We start from the raw sequence: 18844 nt of genomic DNA, 5'->3' as shown, positions 1-18844 counted from the left end.
AAAATTTACTTGATTTCTGTATATTGGTGTGTGTTTTTTTTTTGTTTTGTTTTTTTGGAATTTTCGCACAAAGATACTCGAGGGCTATCTGTGCTAGCCGTCCCTAATTTGGCAGTGTAAGACTAGAGGGAAGGCAGCTAGTCATCACCACCCACCGCCAACTCTTGGGCTACTCTTTTACCAACGTTACTAGACACTCAGTGTTTCATGTTACAGCCTTTTCAGGAACTTTGCACTTTAACAGAACTGTAACTGACAGTACGAAGCTTCAACTGGTATCATGATGATGAGAAATCCACTTGAAGTAAAAATGTATCTCAGGGTGGCTGGTATGGGTGTTGTTAACACTTTTACTTATAAAGCATAGAAGGTTGAAATGTTGTTCTCTGCTTTATTAGTAAAAGCGTTAATATCCATATCAGCCGCCATGAGATACATTTTACCTCAGCTGGTTTATATAATAAATTATATTTGAATCTAAAACGTGCGTTTGAAGATTAGTAGTAAAGCTCATTGTTGAAAAAAAAATTGTATTGTTAATTAATAAACCGCCATCTGCAGTAAACAAAAGTTCCATCTAAGTTACAGATTGGAAACAAAAGTTAAAAGAAAAAGTAATTATAGGCGCAATCCCTTGTCGCTACACTTTTGTGTTTGTACTTGAGAACAGTATAAATAGGAAACACAAATACAAACTTTGAAGGGCAGGTGGTCATCTTAGATTTTTTTAACAGGGTAACTCGCCTCTCTAGTGGTTTATCTTGAAATGTGGTAAAAGCAGAAAATTTAAGGAAAGACTTGCTAAATGTTTGAATATAATGGCTGATTTTCAGTGTTTGGTAAGTTTAATTTAATGGGCGGGGCAGGGTAGGTGAACTAACGGATTACTTGTTATCCTTATACGTTATATACACCCTTGTGCAAATTAATTGAAACAAATGGTCATTTTACAATATTTTCAATATGGCGGCCGGTGTAGACTCGCTAGATCCGCTGATTTCTTTTAATAGTCATTTTTTCACACAGACGGCGTCATTAGCTGTGTTTTGCAGTACGGTCGAACTATTTTTGGGATATATGAAGAAATGTTGAGGAATATTACGTCATTCGAAATTGCGTTAGAAGGGCAAGGTGACCAGTCAAAAAACAACTTCTTACCAACTCAATGAAGAAAAAACGGTATCAATGAGGTCTGAAATACAAGAACTGGACGCAAGAACAATGGAGGAAGGTGTTATTCAGTGACGAGACTCATTTATTCGTACAGAGTCAAATAAGTCTGCATGTTCGCAGATCTCCAGGTGAAAAACTTCGAGAACCTCACATCAATCAGTTCGTAAAACATCCCTTGAAGAAGATGTTTTGGGGCTTTTTCAGCTACTATGACGTCGGAGGCTTACATATCGTAGAAGGTATAATGCGAGGACCACAGTACATCGAAGTTTTGTAGAGAAGAGTCGTTCCAGAATTGAAAAAGATATTTCCAAATGGATCTGGCATTTTCAGCAAGATCTGGCTCTGTGCCACACATCGAAACTTGTGAAGAATTTTATGACTACAACGGAAATAAAGGTGCTGGACTGGCCTGGAAACTCTTCGGACTTATATCCTATTGAAAATCTTTGGGCGATTTGTAAAGAAAGACTTCGGGGAAAAGACTGTACTAGAAAGATAAGCTAATTGAGGCCATAATTGAGGTATGGTACCGCAATCCAAAAATTAGTAAAGATTGCAATCAACTCGTGGACTCGATGCCAAAGCGGATTAACGATCTTCTGAAAAATAAAGGCGGTCATATCATGTATTAATTTGTGGGTAATTTTTGGATTCTCAGAAATTAAACGCAAAAAATTGAAAACGTAATTTTCCGTCTTGTTTCAATTAATTTGCACAAGCGCGTAGTTGGTGGAAAAATATATAATATACAGCTTCGTTTGTTGACGAGGTGACTAAAAGTATATGCAGAGTACAGTTATAAAACATTACGATAAGTAGCGGTAGAAAATACCTTAACTTTGCTTTAATATCACATGACTCCATTAGAAACTTCCGTTATATTTATATGTTTAATGTAAAAGCTCGTCTATTTACGGACCCATTAGTAAGATCGTTACAAATTAGACAATGTTAACATTTGAGTAAAAATTGTATCAGACATTACATGGTGTACGTCACTATATATGTCCATATAAGGGCCCGGCATGGCCAATCCATAAGAACCCTTAAATACTGCCTAAGAAAAGTATCAAATGAGGACCACATATTACTCCCTTTGTTAGGCCCGGCATGGCCAAGCGTGTTAAGACGTGCGACTCGTAATCTGAGGGTCGCGGGTTCACATCCCCGTCGCGCCAAACACGCCCGCCCTTTCAGCCGTGGTGGCGTTATAATGTGACGGTCAATTTCACTATTCGTTGGTAAAAGAGTAGCCCAAGAGTTGGCGGTTGGTGGTGATGACTAGCTGTCTTCCCTGTAATCTTACACTGTTAAATTAGGGACGGCTAGCACAAATAGCCCTCGAGTAGTTTTTTGCGAAATTCAAAAAACAAAAAAACAATGTCTATATAAACTGCTATTTTCATGTCCAGCCTCGTGTGGAGTTTAATGTTGAAATGGACGTTTTAAACAGTTAATAAGTCTTGTATCAATACTACTGCATTCTTAAAATGGATCAAAATTTATTGTTTCAAGTAGAAGTGCCATTTCATAAAGAGCAAGAGGGGGGAAAATGGCTGAACTCATGTGACCTCCACTCGATTCAACTGGGGGCTCCACGATATAGCTTAATTTTTGCGAAAACACGTATCTCAAGATGGCTGGTATGGGTATTAAAACTTTTATTAAAATAAAGAAGAGAACAACGTTTCGATATTTTTAGGTCATCTTCAGGTTAACAGTGTGCAAACATTGATCTTTCGTTAGTCCACAAAATCCGGACTGCTCACAATTCGGATGATTTTTCATAATAGCAAATCTTAACAATGGGAAATTTGATCAATAACCCATGATACGAGCAGTAAATTCTTATAAAAAACATACATTTTCATTGGACATTATTCACTTTGTACATGGCTCCAAGCAGGGTTTAATCAGAATAGAAACTAAAGACCATAAACTCCCGTACTAACTAGTGGGTACCGACCTTCACAGTAGAGTTCTATAGTATAACAGATATCGAGAGGTCGTCAGAATGATTCATGCTATATTAATCTCAAGTCACAATGCTTCAAAACGAAGACGTTTAAAAATATCAGCATAATTAAAATGCGATGTTTGTTTATACAACTGTAAACCTTGATATCAACAGTAGCCATTTAAATATACGACAAAATATCATAGAGAAGTAAACCACATCTAACATCATTCTCATCAAAGATAAGTGGATTAACTTTCCAGAAGATCCAAATCAGTAAAGAAGGGCAAGACATTGAAAGGACTCATCCAGTTTAATATCTATGAATTTGTCGTGTTACTCATCCAATGTAATATCTATGAATTTGTGATGTTACATTAACAAATATTAATGATAAAATGTTTATCGACTCGCTAATCAACTTGGATGCTCTGTGGATGGCTACAACGTTTCGAAGAACACAAAAAAAAAAACAAACAAAGCTGGGCGGTAAGATTGGATGTGCCAATCAAAACAGGAATATAAAGTATACCAAAAGCTCTGATAGGTTGTGAACTGATAGAGACCTACAGTATAAATGAGACTGGAATATTCTATAAGTCGTAGCTTCGTCATTCTTTAGTAAACCACAGAGTTCAAAGTACAGTAAAGTATCAATATTTCATAACAGTTGCTTCTTGTGCCAGTGCAAGTGGTAGTGACAAGTTGCAGCTATTTATGATTGCGAAATCTAAGCGATCAAAATGCTTTAGAAGTTGTTTCTTCTCTGATGTCTATGAAGATATAAGCAGAGTATTAAAGTACGGATAATGACAGAATTGTTCTCAGAGAATTTTAGTCGAAGGATGCACTAAAAGTAGGAGAAAAATCGTTCATTTTGTGGAAAGTCCTGTAATAAATTAGTAGCTGTCTAATGTAACACTATACCAATAACAGACAAACGGGAAAAGTAGATTATTTTAAAGCTTACTACTATTGTCAACTGATTGATTTGAACCTTTACTATTGTTGTATACTATTATTATACGTCCCTTCTATTCAAAGTAACTGATCGACCTACTCAGATGTTTAGATAATCCAGGCGAATTTGTTCACTAGAAAGATGTAAAGTTTAACAGTGTGTGTTAATCTGCCTTACTAGAAATGTTTAACAGAAACTGCCATTTTTCTGCTCACCCAACTGAACTGAATAAGAAACTCGAGAGAAGGCAGCCAGTCAATACTACCAGCTCTTGAGATATTCTTTAAAACCAGTTGTGGTATTGTCTGCTACGTTATAATGTCTCCATTACTGAAAGGGTTGTAGATATAAAGATGATTGTTGTTGTTGTTAATTAAGCACAAAGCTACACAATGGGCAATCTGTGCTCTGTCCACCACGGGTATCGGAGCCCAGTTTTTAGCGTTATAAGTCCGCAGACACACCGCTGAGTCACTGGGGGGCAAATATATATCATATTCAGTCAGATAGTTGAGAGAACTATAGTAAGAGGTTTCCCCAAGAGTTTAAAGGGAATTATAAATTGGATACAAGACCTCACATCTTTCATGCTTAATAAGCGAATAGAGTATGCAAGAGTTTAATGGTTGGAGAGTCGCTTATAATCATTTATTAATAGCGGTAATAATACCTGCCATATAAATTACAGCTTCACTTCTATATTGCAAAAACATCCTACAGTATTGTGTGAAAGTGTTAGAGAAAGTAAAAATTGAGGTTTCAAGTAATTTTCATGAAACAATGGAAGGCAAATCACAGGTGAAACATCAAAATATTATTAATCTTCATATTTAGTACAACATAAACTAAGTGGAAGTGCTTGAGTTCAGCAAACAGTTCATATTTTGGGTTTCCCTTTTATTTTAATAACGATAGATAGTCTTTGAGGTACTGTTGCAACATATCTAATCAACGTGTCCTTTGGGATTTTACTCCAAATGTCTCTAATACACTCCCATAAAGTTTCTTTGGAAAAAACTTTTGAGTTGCTAAATTTCTAATCTATCAAATTCTAGATCCACTCAACAGAGTTGAAATCAGAGCTCTGTGGGAACCTCTGTATCATCTGCAAAGGTTGTATGAATGTTTGAGGTCATATCTTCTCGGTGAGAGAATTATTTACCAATAATACACAAACTTCTGGGTATACCATGACGGATCAGCATCTGATGGTATATGTGCTGGTCTATTATATCATGTATCTTGCAAGTATCTCTTACCGTCTCTGGAGAAAAACATTCCAAACCATTACACTGCCTCCACTATTATTCATGGTAGGTGCCATAAATTGGCGTACGTATTTCTCACCCATCTTCTACCAGACGTACAACCAATACATTGAACCAAACATTTCAAATTTGGACTCATCCGTCCATAACTCCCTTTTTTCAATCATCAACACTAACCAGTTTTGTACTTTTTTGGCGAATTTCAGTGATGACAATATTTGGAGATTGAAGTAAACATGTTTTTTTTTTTTTTTGTTTAAACTGCTACTCGACCAAATATTCCATTATTGTTGAATCTTTTTTATACTGTATATCTGGACACTTTTCTGTCATCTGGTTCTTTATCTTACGCCTTAGATCAGTGGCAGTCTTCCTTTTGTCCTAAAGGCAACATGAATGAAGATTCTTAACATCTGTATCACTGAGTTTATTTCTCCTTTGGCACAGGAGAAAGGATACCATGACAATTATTTCAGACTCTAAATTTGATCAGTATGTTCATTCAAGCAGAACCCTTATGACATGCCCTTGATACAGGTAGCAGAACCATTATGACATGCCCTTGATACAGGTAGCAGAACCCTTATGACATGCCCTTGATACAGGTAGCAGAACCTTATGACATGCCCTTGATACAGGTAGCAGAACCATTATGACATGCCCTTGATACAGGTAGCAGAGCCCTTATGACATGCCCTTGATACAGGTAGCAGAGCCCTATGACATGCCCTTGATACAGGTAGCAGAGCCCTTATGACATGCCCTTGATACAGGTAGCAGAACCCTTATGACATGCCCTTGATACAGGTAGCAGAACCCTTATGACATGCCCTTGATACAGGTAGCAGAACCATTATGACATGCCCTTGATACAGGTAGCAGAACCCTTATGACATGCCCTTGATACAGGTAGCAGAACCCTTATGACATGCCCTTGATACAGGTAGCAGAACCATTATGACATGCCCTTGATACAGGTAGCAGAGCCCTTATGACATGCCCTTGATACAGGTAGCAGAGCCCTTATGACATGCCCTTGATACAGGTAGCAGAGCCCTTATGACATGCCCTTGATACAGGTAGCAGAACCCTTATGACATGTCCTTGATACAGGTAGCAGAACCCTTATGACATGCCCTTGATACAGGTATAGGGGAATTCTAAAAAAATGATTATTCTCATCCCCAGTTCATTCAGTTGTCAATAGGTATCAGTGAAGCATTACTATAGTGTTGAAATCTACATTTTGTAATGACATGGAAGAATCAGTCCCAAAAATTGAAATAATGACAAAATATTCTCTTGTCCTTGTATTGTATATAAAAAAGCATCAGTGAAGTGTTGTGTATGAAAGTCAATATGAATTCACTAAAGTAATCGTGTCTTACTAATTTGTTAGTTTTTATTCAGGGCATTATTTGTTACCTGGAAAAAGAAAGTGTAGATTTGTTCCACATTTGACTCTGCATCTGTGATTCCTTTTCATATCAGTAAAAAAAACTAGCTAATTTGATTGTTGGAAAGAGAGCAAAAGGCCACTGCTAATGTCTGGTTAAATTGGGCCCTTGCTACCAGTAAAGTGACTGATGGGTTAGTGAGTTTCTGTTAAATTGGGCCCTTGCTACCAGTAAAGTGACTGATGGGTTAGTGAGTTTCTGTTAAATTGGGCCCTTGCTACCAGTAAAGTGACTGATGGGTTAGTGAGTTTCTGTTAAATTGGGCCCTTGCTACCAGTAAAGTGACTGATGGGTTAGTGAGTTTCTGTTAAATTGGGCCCTTGCTACCAGTAAAGTGACTAATGGGTTAGTGAGTTTCTGTTAAATTGGGCCCTTGATTCCAGTAAAGTCAGTGAGTTTCTGTTAAATTGGGCCCTTGCTACCAGTAAAGTGACTGATGGGTCAGTGAGTTTCTGTTAAATTGGGCCCTTGCTACCAGTAAAGTGATTAATGGGTTAGTGAGTTTCTGTTAAATTGGGCCCTTGCTACCAGTAAAGTGACTGATGGGTTAGTGAGTTTCTCTTGAGTTAAAAAAGGATTAAAAACGTAGTATTACTAAAGTTTACAAGATAAATTATGGAACCAATAATATAAAGGCCCCTGATTTAAAACTATGTTCTGTAGAAAAGAGATCACTAGTTTAAGATTCTGAATGGGTTAGGTTCTAGTTGAGAAAAAATATTTTTACTAGTATTGTTAAGAACATATTTGTTTGTTTTCAATTTCGCAAAGCTACACGAGGGCTATCTGAACTAGACGTCCATAATTTAGTAGTATAAGACTAGAGGGAAGGCAGCTAGTCATCACCATCCACCACCAACTCTTGCGCTACTCTTTTACTAACGAATAGTGGGATTGACCGTCACATTATAATGCCCCCACGGCTGAAAAGGCAAGCATGTTTGGTGTGACGTGGATTCGAACCCGTGGCTATGCTGGATTACTGTTATCAGCTTATGTAATAAACTGCCATTAAAAGTTCTGCCATGTTTTATGTATAAAACAGCAAGTCCAGTAACAAAACAAAATGTTATAGGCAACACAGTACATTTGTGTACATTACAGTAGACTAAATAACAAGAGCAAATGTTATATTAACTAAATTTAATGTACAACACAGTGCTGTCAATTACAGTGTCATGTGTTATATAAAACACAATGGTTCCAATAACAGTGTCACATTTTACATATAATACAGGAAACTCAGTAAAAAACAAACTAAATATAATGTACAATACAGTGGTGTCAATAAGTGTCATGTGTTATATGGTTCCAATAATAGTGTCACATTTTACATACAATAAACTCATTAAAAAAGGAAAAACCTCTATGCTCAACATATTACCTTTAATAAACTGGGGTATATCTAAAATAGGTTGAATTAGATGTCATTTTTATCTATGTATTTAAAGTTTGAAATAAAACAATGCAATTTTTGAGAGCTTAAAACTGCCTTTATTCTTTATTTTACAGTAAATGTTTGGATAGCATTCTTGTACAGAATGTCGTTTCTACAATCAGTTTATAAACAAAAGAAACTGTTCTTATTATACTCCTCTGTTATATAACAAAAAACACCTTATTTCTCTGTGCATATTAAACATAAGAATTAATGTTACATCAAAATAATTAAAAGGCAAGGGTTTTACTGAATACAGAGATGGCACATATATAATGGCAGAGTGTCTTAAAAGAACAGCAGCACGTACAAAGCACTGTATCAATCATGTACTCATTGCAAACAAAGTGCTTCATTAGTGTTCAAGTGTGATAATTTTGTCACTATTCAAATGGATACCGCTCTGAAAGACAGTTTGTTTCAAACTATTTATGATTATTTGTTTATTTCTAAATTGTGTTACAGACAAAATTAGCTCCAGTCATAAACTTTATACCTTAATACCACAAAAGAGCAACCAGTGAGATCAACAATTGACAAAAATATCAATTTTGTTGTTTGGATGGAAGTAAGATGATGAATTTATTTTTGAAACCAATATCTTACAAGAAGGAATATATGGACAGAGACTCAATGAAGGTAATAATTGTAATACAAGATTATGTAGCTATAACAATACTTTAAAAGTAATTAAAACTTAATATATAAACAAAACTAGAAAGTTTCATGGACGAATCACCTGGGTGGATTACTGGACGAAGTACGTGTTGCAAATCATGTCAATAATTCACAATCAAGTTACAAGAATAACAAAATATTCTCTGATTTCTTCAGTTCTTCTCACAGTAAAGCTAATATTTTCAAATGAGCTAAAAGACAGTTTAAATCTACATTTCAGTTAACTGAGTGACAATGATTTACTACACTGAAAGATTTAACACTTTGCAATCTGGAAATTAAATCACTCTCTAGATTTCAAAACTTGTGTATGATTAGGTGTTAATATAAGTGAAGAAATTAATTACACTTTTAATATTACAGACTTCAATCAACCACCACAAAAACTTCTGAACTTCATATAAAAACTTATGACAGTGGTAAAAGTTCTTGGTTGTAAATTTGTTAATAAATGAAAAATGAGAGTTTAGCCAGTGCAAAGAATTAAGAAACAAATCTTTAGTAACAGAGTTAAAAAAAGTTACAGGCATAAGATTTCAAAGACTCATATAAGGAAACAAGTCTAAATACCTTCTAATATAAATACTCAAACAAGAAAACAAGTCTAAATACCTTCTAATATAAAGACTCAAATAAGGAAACAAGTCTAAATACCTTCTAACATAAAGACTCAAATAAGGAAACAAGTCTAAATACCTTCTAACATAAAGACTCAAATAAGGAAACAAGTCTAAATACCTTCTAACATAAAGACTCAAATAAGGAAACAAGTCTAAATACCTTCTAATATAAAGATTCAGATAAGGAAACAAGTCTAAATATCTTCTAATATTTTGTTAGACATTTCCTGTTTCATTTCCATTCTGCTCAAAACTTCTGTGTCCAACATACAACTCTCTAATCTACAGATGTAACTGTATTATCAAGTGATGTACAAGATGGGTCAAAGTTAACACTTCCAATCATAATACCATTTGTGTGTTTTTGAACATATGACATTTCTACATAGATCAATTATGGGATAACTTTAATAAAGTGTTTACACTTTAATCATGAAGGTTTCATTGCTTGAGGCTTACAGTTTAATCATAAAGGTTCTATTACTTGTTTTCCTTTACTTGGAAGTTCCTAACCTGCATTATTTTACAATATATGTTCATAATATGGATTTGTTATTTCATTTCAACATGAACTATTATTAACATAAACATACTTAATTTTCTAAGTTTTCTATTTGTGTATTGTTTACTTACAGTTGCTAAAATTATTTCTAAATATTGAAACTAATTATTAGATATTTAAATAACAATCTGACAATAGTTATATTCTTATGGTCCTTACCCTTACAAATGTTAACTTTAACAGTTAAAACATCATTGTGTTCCTTACTTTTGTATTATAAATACCCTCTACACAGCACCCATTTCATCACAGTTAACTAACACAGAATCAGAGCTTTAGCTGGAAGTTATACACTTAACCTGTAACAAGGGGACATAAGAATCTATCAATAGTTTCATAGCACTGGTTTCTGTAAGCACCATTTTTGAAGTGTCATTGCACATCTCTAATTGATTAGTTCTTCCTTTATATTTGAGATTTATTAAATATTGTACTTAACTCAGCTTTATAGAAAACAGCAAAGTTAATACTACCTTAAGATACTTAAAACTACTTTAGTTTGCTGGAACTAATTACATAGAAAGAAAGCATTAAAAGCCATATGTTTGAATATATTCCTTTCCCCAAGGTGGGTATATAAACAATAAATTATTGTTAGGCTTAACATAATGAAACTGATACAGTAATATGCATTAATTTGTGCTCATATGAGCAACTTAATTAGAACACTTTTAATTACATAGACTGACATAAAGTAACAAGAGAAAACATGTCTTTCTCATAACAAAATGGCCTACCAGAAATAGTATGAATAGCTATATAGTACATATCAATCACTACGACAAATTAACCACGTCTGTGAAATTTAAATGCAAAATTATGACTCACTACTAACACACCATCTCAATATGGTTAAATAAGATATAACCACCTGAAAAAGTATCTTATTATGATTCAATAAAGAGACAATAAAGTACAATTTAAAAATAATATAAGCTACAAGAATGTCACACACATAATAACACAGAAGAATTATAAAATAAGTATACAACCCTAACACTAGTGAGGACTATCACATAATATGAACACTAGTTTCAACCCTGTACAAACTTTAACACTAAGACTTAGTATGCATTATTAATACTAGCATGAAAATAGTATTGTTCAGTCAATACTTTATAAATCACAGCTAAGTCTTTGTGTACAGTATAATTGATAGCTATTCTTGTCTACAGTATAAGTCATAGCTAAGTCCTAGTGTACAATATAAATCAGACCCAAGTCCTAATGCACATCATAAATCAAACCTAAAACTTTGTGTACAATATAATCTATAGCTGCCCTAGTGTACAGTATAAATCATAGCTACATCCTAGCATACAGTATAAATCATAGCTACATCCTAATGTACAGTATAAATCATAGCTAAGTACCAGTCTACAGTATAAGACATAGTTAAGTACCAGCATACAGTATAAGCCATAGTTAAGTCCTAGTGTACAGTATAAGTCACAGCTAAAACCTAGTGTACAATATAAATCAGACCCAAGTCCTAATGCACATCATAAATCAAACCTAAGACTTTGTGTACAGTATAAGTATAATCGATAGCTGCCCTAGTGTACAGTATAAATCATAGCTACATCCTAGCATACAGTATAAATGAAAGCTACATCCTAGCATACAGTATAAATCACAGCTACATCCTAGTGTACAGTATAACTCATAGCTAAGTACCAGTGTACAGTATAAGCCATAGCTAAGTACCAGCGTACAGTATAAGCCATAGTTAAGTCCTAGTATAAAACAATATAAATCAGCCATAGTTAAGTACCAGCGTACAGTATAAGTTATAGCTAAGTCCTAGTGTACAGTATAAGCCATAGCTAAGTCCTAGTGTACAGTACAAGTCATAGCTCACTCCTAGTGTACAATATAAGTCATAGCTCAGTTCTAGTGTACAGTATAAGTCATAGCTAAGTCCTAGTGCACAATATAAGCAACAGTTAAGTCCTAGTGCACAGTATAAGTCATAGCTCAGTCCTAGTGTACAGTATAAGTCATAGCTAAGTCCTAGTGTACACTATAAGCCACAATTAAGTCCTAGTGTACAGTATAAGTCATAGCTAAGTCCTAGTGTAGAGTATAAGCCACAGTTAAGTCCTAGTGTACAGTATAAGTCATAGCTCAGTCCTAGTGTACAGTACAAGTCATAGCTCAGTCCTAGTGTACAGTACAAGTCATAGCTCAGTCCTAGTGTACAGTACAAGTCATAGCTCAGTCCTAGTGTACAGTACAAGTCATAGCTCAGTCCTAGTGTACAGTACAAGTCATAGCTCAGTCCTAGTGTACAGTACAAGTCATAGCTCAGTCCTAGTGTACAGTATAAGCCATAGCTCAGTCCTAGTGTACAGTATAAGCCATAGCTAAGTCCTAGTGTACAGTATAAGTCATAGCTAAGTCCTAGTGTACAGTATAAGTCATAGCTAAGTCCTAGTGTACAGTATAAGTCATAGCTAAGTCCTAGTGTACAGTATAAGTCATAGCTCAGTCCTAGTGTACAGTATAAGACATAGTTAAGTCCTAGTGCACAGTATAAGCCACAATTAAGTCCTAGTGTACAGTATAAGTCATAGCTAAGTCCTAGTGTACAGTATAAGCCACAGTTAAGTCCTAGTGTACAGTATAAGTCATAGCTCAGTCCTAGTGTACAGTATAAGTCATAGCTCAGTCCTAGTGTACAGTATAAGTCATAGCTCAGTCCTAGTGTACAGTATAAGTCATAGCTCACTCCTAGTGTACAGTATAAGCCATAGCTCAGTCCTAGTGTACAGTATAAGCCATAGCTAAGTCCTAGTGTACAGTATAAGTCATAGCTAAGTCCTAGTGTACAGTATAAGTCATAGCTAAGTCCTAGCGTACAGTATAAGACATAGCTCAGTCCTAGTGTACAGTATAAGTCATAGCTCAGTCCTAGTGTACAGTATAAGACATAGTTAAGTCCTAGTGTACAGTATAAGTCATAGCTAAGTACCAGTGTACAGTATAAGTCATAGCTAAGTCCTAGTGTACAGTATAAGCCATAGCTCAGTCCTAGTGTACAGTATAAGTCATAGCTAAGTCCTAGTTTCCAGAATGAAGAAGATTTACAATACCAAAGAAGTTAGAGATGGAAGAGAGACACATTATAACAACCCTTCTTAACAACAGACATTCCAAACAGTTGATAAAGAAGATAGTTACAGATATTCGACTGTATTCTCTGAAATCAAAAGGATACATAAATTAAGGAAAGTACTCAGAATTCACACCATAACATACTCACAATTAGAACACATTGTGAGCTACCTAAATACATTAAATAAACAATACACAAACAAATTTAGAATTAAAGAGTACAATGGATGCACAAGACTCAGTATTACTGATAGCAATAATGCCACAGAAGAACACAAGATGAAGTGAAATAATAAATAAATTATGGGATGTGGGCCACAAATAAGTAAAGAAACCAAACTTGTAACACTTTCACACAACATAAAACACAAATGTCTCCCCTGAGAACATTCAAATAATTATTTAGATTGTAATGAAGTGGACAATACATGAGACTTTCCACCAAGAAGATCCAGGATCAAATACCAGCCAACACCCATCTGAGGACTTCCCTGAAGGATTACAATGTAATTACTGTTTGATTGCCACAAACTTACATAAATGATACTGTACATAAATCAACAAGCTAAGATCATGTGAAAATAAAAACAAAGGCTACACACGATATCATAACAATAAACTTGGTATGTAAAACATTCTCTAAAGCATAACAATTCATGAAAACATAACGTCAGGTTAAAAACCAGCTAATCATTCAGTATATAAAATAACTGGGAAAGAACTAATGTTGATACTAACAAACACAGTGCGAGTCTAGGGCACATACATTTGTGTAGTTTATTTATCATCAACACACACTGTTGCTTATTCTCAGCTTATTTTACTTAAAAAGATTCCAGCTGTAGCTCTGTCCACAAAGTAGGTACAACGTTAATAACATTTGAATAACAATATTTAAATGCTTTTCATGTACTTTAAGCCAAAACAATAACCCATGCAATGTTGAAAGAAACTCTGATACACCTATCTATACAACAAAAATACCATTCTGCTTAAGTAACACATTCATCTCCACAGTAACTTCAAACCTTTCAAACATCTCACTTTAACAGCAAACACCTTAAAGTTTTACTGATAAATGTATGTTAATAGTTATGTATACACATAAGAACTATCACCAGTAAATGTAATGATACATTATAATATAAAAAATGTACAGTGGCAGATAAAAGTATTAACTTATTACACCATATGTGAGGGTACAAAATTACTAATTTAATCACATATGTAATAGAAATTTAAAGATAATTTCTATCACAAACACCCTTTATTTAAGGAATTCAAGATGAATGCACTGTATTTCTGCTTTGTTGTTTGGTATTTTCTCCTTTTGATTTTACAATAGTTTTCACACATTTATATTAATTTTTAACTTGTAAATTAAATGGAGAAATCTTATACATTCCATCAGCTCAGACTCAGTGTTGGTTACAGCTTTTTTGTTTCAGATTAGCCCAAGACATTTCTGTTGGATTGAGATCTGCTGATTATAAAAGTTCATTCATCACTTTATGATGGGTTTCTTCAGTTCCAGAACTGACTTTGCTTTGGTTCATTGTTGTTTCGAGAGATAAACTTACTACCAATCAGTCTATGACCATATAACATAAATTTAATTTTAACTATAGCTGTTTTTTACTGAAGGTTTTTAATGGTATTGTGGGCCATTTTTTAGAAACATTTCTATTTTCAACCCATTGGAACACAAAATGGTTTTGGAGGAATGTTTCAGGTCCTCTGGATATGTCTAATAAATACAAGTTTAGGTGATTTTTATAAAGTGGTTTACAGCAACCCTGAATGGATGTCCACTTTCAGCTGAATCTGTATTGACCACAGGGTGTGGTATGTGACAAGCACTTTTCTCAAGGAAGAATCCATCTCCTTAGATCATTACCTATTATCACTACTGATTTTATAATGCAACTTAATTACTATATAATGGTTTTCAAATAATCATTTTCTTTTTAAATTAGTTCTGCTAAGGTTTTACAGGTATTTAATACATTATAATACTTTTTTATGAAAATTAAAGTCACCAGAAATGGTGGAACTTTGCCTTCATCACAGTAATTACGGGCTAATATTCATTAATTACTACGTTTTATTACATTTTGTGTAAGGTACCAATACTTTTTTCTACAACTAAATTTATTCAACACTGAAACTTCTCGAAAGCAAAACCTAATTAACCTTTTGAAAATAAATGACATAATTCACAGCAAACTTGAATCTGATATCAAGGTTGTAGTTGTTTATATTTACATCATGTCGAACTGATAACAAAATGTGTAAAAATTATATGACAGCACAGTTCCTGACTGTGCAATGAATAAATCAAATTATTATACTTGATATTATATACAACAAATACCACAGAAAATACATACAAACAGTCATATATTAAAGAAAGTAACAACAGAAGTAAGGTTTTGAAACTGAGAGTTAACTGAAACTGGTGTTAAGCATGTTATAGTCAAAGTCTTGGACGATATGCAATCAAAACAAAAGTGTAAAGTGATTGTCAGTGAAGCCTCTCTAAACTCAGAAAAACATATGAAACTTGGGTTTTTATAATGTAATAACAAATCCATCAGATATAACCTACAGTGAGATGGCAAAAACACCTGCATTGTCCATTCTAGTTACTCCTTGTTTCAAACTCTAACCTAGATAAGGAAAAATCAGAAACATTATGTAACTATAATGATTTCAAGTTTTTTAATCACTTTTCAGTATTATAATAAAAGTGATTTATTTTAGACAAATTTAACAAAACCTTCAAAGAATGCAAATAATTGCAGAGAAAAAAACTAAAAACTGATGTCTATCTAAGCAATTATTTTAAAAAACCAGCAAACTCCAAAAAATGTAAATTATTTAATATTTACAGAATAGTGGTAATAAACTGAATATTTGTGAAATTCCATTTGTTTTCTTCAATTCTATATCTACATAGTTTCATCAAGTACAAAGTATCAATTTTATGTATGAAATTTATAAATATGCAGAGGGAAATACCCGAAAAACAACAACTGCTTATTAAATACCTTTAGTAACTTATATAGTATTGTGTCAATCATACAATTAGTAATTGAAGCAACATTTCTTAGGTTATTTAGTGAGGTTTCAAATGTAATACAAAAAGACCAAATGGAAAAGACCAAACCACTTAGAACTAATAAAATATTTAAATTTTCATTTCTACCAGCAAATTGACTTTATTTAGGAAAATTTAATCATAATAAAATAACTATGCATGCAGTGAAGTACTATTGTTAAATGTAAAGTGCAGTATTATACCTTTTAAAGGTAATCTGTGTTTCAGGAATTGTAACTGTTTCAAACTATTACCTGTTCAAGGAGTTTGTAGCCTCCATCTGCACTTTGTTCATCAAATCTTGCAGCGTTAAAAGATACAGTAAAACTTTTCGAGAACAATACCAGCCACTCATTCTGAAGATATAACTACAGCACCATTTAAACGTAAGGTGTATCAATGTTAGATAGAATCCCTAACTAACATTATGTTTCATAAAAAATTTATCTAGAAGACAGATCGAGAAACTCTAGCCACTTTGGTATACGTGGTGAAGAAAACACTACAGAAATCTCCAGTAAGAAAGTATATGTAAAAAATATAGCAAAATCATATGTTGAAATCTACACTTATTGGAAAGAACTTGTTAACAGAAATAAATGATGAATATACTGGTATCAAAGAAAATAACTTATCAATTTTAAATATATAATAAAAGATTTACACTAAACAAGTAACTTAGTAGAAAGTATAAATTTATTTTTATTTTGGATGGCCTTGGTACTGAAAAACTATTCTGAATTATTTGGATTATATATATAGAACAGTTCATAATGAATCTTTTCAAATTCCAGGTTTGTTTCTTACATAGAATCTTAAATATTTCTCAATAACCAGTATTATCTAGACAAAATCTATTCATTATGTACAAACATATATATATTTAGGTTAAAAAAATTTCCTTTCAAAACCTTTTAACAAAGTATAAGGTGTGTAACAATACTGTTACAACATTAACCTATGTAAGTACCTGTCTACCACTGATGTGTAACAGTACTGTTACATAACCAGCCAATGGAAGCATCTATCTATCACTGAGGTGTAACAATACTGTTACATAACTAGATTATGGAAATATCTATCAATCACTCATTTGCATCAATACTGTTACAACACCAGAGTATGGAATTATATGCCTACCACTGATGTGTAATGATACTGTTACAACACCAGACTGTATATTTAAATAGATACTTATAGTTTTTTATATAACTGTACTTAAGCAGATGGTTATGGTTCTTTATATAATGATACTTAATCAGATGGTTACATTTCTTTATATAATATTTAAACAGATGGTTACACATCTTTATATAATGATATTTAAACAGATGGTTCTTTATATAATGATACTTAATCAGATGGCTATGGTTCTTTATATAATGATACTTAATCAGATGGTTATGGTTCTTTATATAATGATACTTAAACAGATGATTATGGTTCTTTATATAATGATATTTAAACAGATGATTATGGTTCTTTATATAATGATATTTAAACAGATGATTATGGTTCTTTATATAATGATATTTAAACATATGGTTATGGTTCTTTATATAATGATACTTAAATAGATGGTTATGGTTCTTTAAATAATGATGCTTAAACAGATGGTCATAGTTCTTTATATAATGATATTTAAATTCTTGGTTATGGTTCTTTAAATAATGATACTTACATAGGTACTTATTTTTTTACATATAATCATACTTAGATAGGTGTTTGCAGTTCTTTATATACAAGTCTTAAAATGTTGCTTTAGTACTTTATTTTTAATATAAATCCTTAGTTCTTGAGAGTGAAAACAAACCATACTAAACAGTGCAGAGTTATTTATACTTCTAATAGAAATCATGGGATATATTCACTATAGTGTAATTAGTATAACAAGTTACTTTTATGATTAAAACCAACTAGACCACAAGTCTCCTGTACAGTTAAGTATATATATTTCATTTCTTTCTGTGATTTACCATCTGAAAATTATCTAACATAAGGACAAGTTTTATGACACTAACATAGTATACTCAAAATTAATTTCTGATTGTTGGCACTCTTTCAACAACTACAATAACTATAAGAAATATGCAAATATAGAGAAAAGCTAGCAATGCCATACCCTAACTTCCAATAACAAAACAGAACAAGATCCTTTGCCAAAGGTAGGTCAGTCAGTACATCTAGAAATCTGATGAAACCACAGAAAACCTTACTCGTCTTTCTTAATAAAGGCCAGGAATTATCAGCTGTAGATATATTTATTTAGGGAGTACTTGTCAGTTTGTATCAGGAGATGAGTCACCTTAATGTGTTGTGTAATGCGAGTCTTAGCTGATACTACTTATAACAGAAACTGTTTGGTAAACCTACAGCTAGAATACATCATCTATGAATATGTTCACGTTCTGTCTTTTCAACTAAATATTATGATATATGACTAGACAAACAATAACGCCCTCTACTATTTTATTATCAGACTTCTTCATTTGAACAAACATTTATCTCAC

This window comes from Tachypleus tridentatus, unplaced genomic scaffold, assembly GCF_004210375.1.
Source record: "Tachypleus tridentatus isolate NWPU-2018 unplaced genomic scaffold, ASM421037v1 Hic_cluster_2, whole genome shotgun sequence".
Taxonomy (NCBI): Eukaryota; Metazoa; Arthropoda; class Merostomata; order Xiphosura; family Limulidae; genus Tachypleus; species Tachypleus tridentatus.
This window is presented reverse-complemented; position numbering follows the sequence as displayed.